Source organism: Portunus trituberculatus, chromosome 31 (genome assembly GCF_017591435.1).
Source record: "Portunus trituberculatus isolate SZX2019 chromosome 31, ASM1759143v1, whole genome shotgun sequence".
Lineage (NCBI taxonomy): Eukaryota > Metazoa > Arthropoda > Malacostraca > Decapoda > Portunidae > Portunus > Portunus trituberculatus.
This window is the reverse complement of record NC_059285.1, coordinates 26481570-26489425: the sequence shown is the minus strand read 5'-3', so window position 1 is coordinate 26489425 and position 7856 is coordinate 26481570. Positions and strand designations below refer to the sequence as shown.

At 40.3% G+C, this 7856-nt stretch overlaps 1 protein-coding gene across 1 annotated transcript in view; it reads right to left on the bottom strand.

Moving 5' to 3' along the window:
• LOC123511365 (tissue inhibitor of metalloproteinase-like) overlaps positions 1-7856 on the bottom strand; it is a 141820-nt gene that overhangs the window by 132765 nt on the left and 1199 nt on the right. The gene's annotated exons all lie outside the window — the stretch shown is intronic.

Below are 7856 nucleotides of genomic sequence, written 5' to 3'. Positions count from 1 at the left end.
GTAGTAGTAGTAGTAGTAGTAGTAGTAGTAATATTAACAGTAGTAGTAGTAGTAGTAGTAGTAGTAGTAGTAGTAGTAGTAGCTAAAACATTCTATGAAGCTACGTGTTCCGAGTCGTCTCTGCTGCTAACTGTAATGGTGTCTTATCCGTTCATTTTATGGGGAGAGAGGCTCCACTCATATAACTCTTTTAGACATCTTGGAATCAAAAGCTTTTCGTTTTATTAATTCCTCTTCTCTAATTCATTGTCTTTAGCCTCTTTTTCATTGCAGCACTATTGCATCTTTTGCTGTCTTTTGCAGCTATTTTCATAACTGCTTTTCTGATTTTGTTCAAATAGTCATTGCATGTCTCCCTTCTTACCGCAGCTACACCCCTATTCTGTCTATCTAGGAAATGCAAGAGTTAATCAGTATATTTCTCTTTTGCCACAACGTATACATCAGATTCCCTCGAATCCCACTGTTTCTCTTTGGTAACTTCTATGTAGATCTAAAATTTTTAATCTCCTCTCAACATACTACTCATTTCTTGTATCTTTTAGTAAACTTCTGTACCATTGATAATAAATTTCTGTCCGTCTCATATAGACCACTGCACAACACAGTCATTGTGAGATCTGACCAGCACCAAATACAGGTTTAATATCAAGAAAGAACTTCTACTTTACCACTCCACTTTTTAAGTACCTATCACGTATATTATCTTTACCAATGGAAAGTAGTACACTTGTATTTTCAGTCTATTTATCTATTTTCATTTGTAGGATGATTGCATTGTGATCAACGTATTTATCATATTATCTGTCTGCAACTACTACAATAATCAAAGTATATTAGAATATTTGTGATCGTTAAATACTTTATCCTAGAGGTATCTTAATAATTACCTCATTGTACTTAGATTTGCAGCCATTAGTCATAGCGTCCTGTTGCCTATCACATAATCATAATCTAATCCAATCATGGACATTCCCATGTATCATACATGTATGCCCTAACTTTGTTCAAAAATTCTTAATGGGGCATCTTATATCCTAGGTGGCCGTTGATAGGGCATCTTAATCCTTTGGTGTAATTCACGTCGATCGCCTACTGGTCACCCAGCCAGTCTTCCCCATTACGGAGCGAGCTCAGAGCTCATAGACTATCTTCGGGCAGGACTGAGACCACAACACACAACACATACCGGAAAGCGAGGGCACAACCCCTCGAGTTACATCCCGTACCTATTGACTGCTAGGTGAACAGGGGCCACACATTAAGAGGTTTGCCCATTTACCTCGCCGCGCAGGGACTTGAACCCGGGCCTCTCGATTGTGAGTCGAGCGTGCTAACCACTACACTACGCGGTGTGTGTGTGTTTCACTGTTTGATCTGCTGCAGTCTCTGACGAGACAGCCAGACGTTACCCTACGTTTTCTCCGAAGAAGCTAGGCCTAATAACAAATATCTATAATTTGTTCTTATTAAATGAAAAAAAAAACTTAAACACCATAAATTCATATAAATGGAGAGACCATGTAATGATAGATCAGTGAAGGCCAACAAAAATCTACTGGAGGTTTGGTCAGATCGGTGAAGTATCGAAACCCCGTCTCCGTGGTTGCCTACTAGCTAGAGCAACAGGGTTTATTTGTCCCTCAGATCATATGGAAATTTGCCTTAGACCAACTTATTATTATTAGGCACTAAGAAGCTTTAAGATAGAAAGTCAAGTGAACACAATGTGCGTGTGTGTGTGTGTGTGTGTGTGTGTGTGTGTGTGTGTGTGTGTGTGTGTGTGTGTGTGTGCGTGCGTGCGTGCGTGGGTGTGCGTGTGTGTGTGTGTGTTATTATTATTGTTGTTATTATTATTATTATTATTATTATTATTATTATTATTAATAACAATAATAATGCTAAATAAAGATGATAATGATAATAATAATAATTATATTAATAATACCAAAATAATAACCATAATAATAGTAAAATAACAATACTACTAATAATAACATAATTATTATTATTATCATTATCATTATTATTATCATTATTAGAAAATAAAAATAATAATAATAATATTGTTAATAATAATGTAATATTAATAATATTGTTAATAATAATGTAATATTAACAATATTAATAACAATAATAGTAATAATAATAATAATAATAATAATAATAATAATAATAATAATAATAATAATAACAATTAACAATGTAAGTGACACTAGTGTATGCCAATTTGTCTGAAATCAAACAAGTTGTTATAATCGCAAGAATGGTTTACTATTCATCTATACCAGAGGTGGCCAAGCAGTCGATCGCCATCGACTGGTCAATCACAAGTCGATCATACCACTGTACCTGTTAATAATTCGCCCTTCAGAAGCTGCCATGCAAATAGGGATGCGGTGGCGTAGTGGATAAGGTGGTGAACGTGGGATCGGGCATACGTCCAAGCGTAGGTTCGAATCTCACTTCGTACCGCTTTGAAACTATGCCATTTGTCGAGTGGTTTAAAGTTACTTACATGTCACCATGATACCCAGGTTCTAGGGGGTTACACCGAAGATGCGCTTGGGTGGTGATATGGCCCGTAATATGGGTACCACTACAGTTAAAATTGTCTGGGCCACTAATGGGCGGAAGCTGAATAGCGCTTCCCATACACTTTTCAAGTGTGCCTACAGGCGCTATAGACCGTAACATGAAATAAAAAAAAATAAAAAAAAAACTGCAATAGCATATCCAAGTAGTACTCATGATTCTTCAACAATAGCATATCCAAGTACTCATGATTCTTGAATTATTATAGTTCTCTTTTTTTCTGGGAATAAGTTATATTTATATTCATAACGATGGACATGTCTGAACACCATACAATTATTTATAAAGGCAGACTGCTCCTGTGTTATGCACTGGCAGCCCTTAAGCCTGGAGATGGATTGGCGCAAACTGAGCAGTGGACAGGAACCGTACACTCACTTTCAGTGATTTTGTCAAGAAGACACAGTTGCCAGTAAACAAGCTCGTATCAGTGACAACTGATGGAGCACCTGCGATGACTGATCGAACCAGTGGGTTCATTGCCCTTTGCAAGGGTGATGATAGATTTCCTGACTTTTTTAATTATCATTGTGTCGTTCATCAACAAGCACTTTGTGGTAAAATGTTGAATATGACAGAAGTCATGAACATTTTTTTCAAGATTGTAAATTCAATTCGGGTCAGAAGTCTTCAGAGGCGACTGTTTCGAAGTCAATTACAAGAAAGTGAAGCAGAACACTGATCTATTGTTGCATACAGATGTCAGGTGGTTAAGCAGAGGTAAATTTCTCCAAAGATTTAGAGATCTGCTACCTGAAATAAAAGTGTTTTTGGCCTCAAAAGATCGGCCTTCTCATCACCCCCACATTGACAATGAAGAATGGCTGTTGGATTTAGCATTCTTAGTAGACATAACTGATATGTTGAATGAACTGAACTTAGATTTGCAAGGAAAAGATAAAATTATAGTTGACATGATTAGTGCTGTGACAGCATTCAAGCAGAAACTAAAACTAGTGTCTTCATAGCTACAGCAACATGCACCGAGAAATTTCAAAAATATGATGTCAGAACTGGAAAATCAAGGTAAACAATGTGATCAGTTTAACAGCGGTCGCTATACTGAACATGTACAAAACTTCGCCTCAGATTCTGACAGGCGTTTTCAAGATATAGCAGCAATGGAACCTGTTGCAACATACATGTTTTCCCTTTGGTAAAAACACATGTTGAAGATATTGCATCTCGAATGGCCACATTATTTAACATGGATACATCTAAAGTTGAAAATTTAATTTTAAAACTACAAGATGATATTCAGATCAAACCCATGGCAACAGGAGGCAGTTTCTGGAACTTTCTCAGTGAAGATAAGTATCCTAATGTCAGGAAATGTTCCATGTACCTAACAGCTTTTATCTTGGTTCAACCTGCCTCTGTGAATCAACATCTTCACACCTGAAATATATAAAATCAAAATACCGATCAACACTGTCAGATGAACACCTGGATCCCTGCTTAAAGCTAGCAATCACTAACTACAGCCCTAACTACACCAAGTTAGCAGACAACATGCAGTGCCAATCATCTCATCAATAATGTAAGTGTGTGCTTTGTAATTGTATTTTAACAATTATATATCATAATTGTAGCAGTGTAATAGTTACTGTAAAAAAATACTCACTCTCTCATACCTCGCTCGAGTGGGAGTAAGATGTTACACTGTTACAGTTACTTTTATGGAATATGTTTGAATCTTAGGCTGGTAGATCGCATCAGGGTAACTGTAGAAAAAGTAGCCACTCTTGGTTTATACTATGTTTATATTTATCTAGTACTGTGTGTGTGTGTGTGTGTGTGTGTGTGTGTGTGTGTGTGTGTGTGTGTAATTCACCACGGTCGTCTGCTGGTCACATAGCCAGTCTTCCCCATTACGGAGCGAGCTCAGAGCTCATAGACCGATCTTCGGGTAGGACTGAGACCACAACACACTCCTCACACCGGGAAAGCGAGGCCACAATCCCTGAGTTACATCCAGTACCTATTTACTGCTAGGTGAACAGGGGCCACACATTAAGAGGCTTGCCCATTTGCCTCGCCGCTTCCCGGAACTTGAACCCGGCCCTTTCGATTGTGAGTCCAGCGTGCTAACCACTACACCACGCGGTGTGTATGTATTTACCTAGTTGTAGTTTTACAGGGCCTGGGGTTTATGCTCGTGTGGCCCCGTCTCCATATATACACTTATCCAATCTTACTTTAAAACTATGCACACTCGTTGCAGACGTCTTCATTCAAACTGTTCCACGTCTCAACACATCTCTTACACATCTTCCCTTCCTCAGCTTCTTACTATGTGATCTTTTGCTTCGACTGGCATATTCTTCTCTCAGGATCAGATACTCATTGTCCACTTAGTCCATTCCGTTGATAAATTTATAAACTTGTATGAGATCCCCTCTCTCCCTTCTCTGCTCCAATGTTGGAAGATCCATAGCCTTTAGTCTCTCCTCATATGTCATCCCTTCAAGTTCTGGGACCATTCTTGTAGCCATTTTTTGTAGTCTCTAGCTTCCTTATGTGTTTCTTTTTGTGAGGGGTCCACACTACTCCTGCATATTCCAATTTGGGTCTGATTGTAAAACTTATCAGTTTCTTCATCATTTCTTTGTCCATGTAGTGAAATGCTATTCCAATATTCCTTAGCAAATTATATGTCTCTCTGAAAATTCTATCAATATGGCTTGCCGGTTGATTATTTTCTTCCATCGTCACTCCCAAATCCTTGTCCTTTTTACTTTCTCCAGTTCTACTCCATCTCCCATCTTATAGATTCCCACTGGTCGTCTTTCACTTTTCCATGACATGGCTTTTGTCCACATTGAATTCCATCTCCCACTTTTACTCCATTCCCAGATCTTATTTAGGTCTTCTTGCAGTATTTCACAATCCTCTTTTGCTTTATAACTCTGCACAGTTTCGCATCGTCCGCAAACAGATTTATGTAGCTCTTCACTCCTTCTGGCATGTCATTTATATAAATGAGAAAAAGTATTGGCGCCAATACTGACCCCTGTGGCACTCCGCTTTCTACTGCTCTCCACTTGGACTTCATATCTTTGACCAATGTCCTTATTTCTCTTCCCCTCAAATAATTTTCCATCCATCTCAATGTGTTTCCTTTTAAACCACCCTTCTCCTCTAATTTCCACAGTAACCTTGCATGTGCCACTTTATCAAATGCCTTTTTTAAATCCAAGTAAATACAATCAACCCACCCCTCTCTCTCTTGTACCTTATCAACTATTCTAGTGTAGAAACTCAGTACATTTGTTATACACGACCGACCTTTTCTAAAGCCAAATTGGCTATGTGTGTGTGTGTGTGTGTGTGTGATTCACCTCGATCGTCTGCTGGTCACCCAGCCAGCCTTTCCCATTACGAAGCGAGCTCAGAGCTCATAGACCGATCTTCGGGTAGGACTGAGACCACATAACACACTCCACACTCTAGGAAAGCGAGGACACAACCCCTCGAGTTACATCCCGTACCTATTTACTGCTAGGTGAACAGGGGCCACACATTAAGAGACTTGCCCATTTGCCTCACCGCTTACCGGGATTCGAACCCGGCCCTCTCGATTGTGAGTCGAGCGTGCTAACCACGTGTGTGTTCACTGTTTCATCTGCTGCAGTCTCTGACGAGACAGCTCAGAGCTCATTATTTCCGATCTTCGGATAGGCCTGAGACCAGGCACACACCACACACCGGGACCACATGGTCACAACTCCTCGATTTACATCGCGTACCTACTCACTGCTAGGTGAACAGGGGCTACACGTGAAAGGAGACACCCAAATATCTCCACCCGGCCGGGGAATCGAACCCCGGTCCTCTGGCTTGTGAAGCCAGCGCTCTAACCACTGATATATATATCATTGCAAATTAATTGATGTTCACATTTTCCTAGTCACGATGTCAAATAGCATAAAAAAAAACTATCATGAGTTTGCGGAAAAAGTGCACTTTCTACACATGAAAACATCATGTCGTATGTGCTAACTGTTGTAATCACGGTCCAGATATACAAGGTCTTCCATCCAGTTGGCTTATTTTGGTCTCGGCCGCGCATATACGTCACGTGAGCCCCAGTCAACGTTCGCCTGTGGCTAGTATGCTTGAATTTGAATTTTCTTTCACCCCCCCCCCCTCACGGGCCCTTTTTGTGGATGCGTGAGCTTATCATTCTGCCCTGTTATTACCTATTATGGGACCTAGAAAACTAACTAGTAAGGCCCAAATCTCAGTTATTTGTGCCTTTGTGAGGGAGAATATGTCAAAGCCGTGGTACAGTGGAACCATGCGTGCTTTGGGGTCCGAGGGGTCTCCAAGCGCACGGGTTCGAATCCTGTCCACGGTCTGAGTGCAGGTTGGGCTTCCTCACTCAAGGCAACGGTTTCCTAGCGGGTGGGCTTTGAGATAGGAGGTACCTTAAAAAGTATCCCCTTAGGCCATAAATTCCCGTAAAAAGCCCACATGGTATAAAAAAAAAATCAAAAAATTGCCGCAGACCCGGTAGTAACCGCTACGATCCATACTACACAACACAAACAGTAAAACACCCAGATTCTTTGATGGTGTGGGGTTGTTTTTCTTACTATGATCTTGGAAAATTAGTGTTTTTGCCTAAGAATGTTCGTGTGAACCAAAATAATTACTTTGAGCTAATTCCAGATGAGTTAGACAAGTGTATGGAAAAGTGCAATGTAGATATAGTTTTGTCTTTCTCTTTGTATTATGGCAACAACGCAGCACAACTATTGGGTATTATAAAGAGAAAATAAAAATTGATCTCAAGATGGCGAGGTCAGATTATGACTTGGCCTACGGTTGCTTGGTCACGTGTGACACGGGCAGAGGTCAGGGTCTGACTGGCTAGTTGGGCCCCTGCATCACACCGACCCGGCAGTGCTTCCATGAGTTGATGAAATCTTACCCTAGATTTTTTTTCTATTTTACCCTAGATTCGAGTGTTTTACCCTAGATTGTCTAAGTAAAAAGTGTCACTTATTCGCAGGTAACATCGTTAAATGGGAGAGATTGTAGGCACCAATCGAGAAGTTAGCAACACCCTCCTTCTCCACCTCCTCTCAAATAACCACCAATACCACCACAGTGGAACAATGTAACATCATCACCCTCATCACCAGCATTATCATCAACAACATCACTGGAATCATCATCAACGGCCTCATTATCATCCTCATCACCCAGCACACTGTCACCAACCGACATGTCAACACCCACCTGACATGCCACAC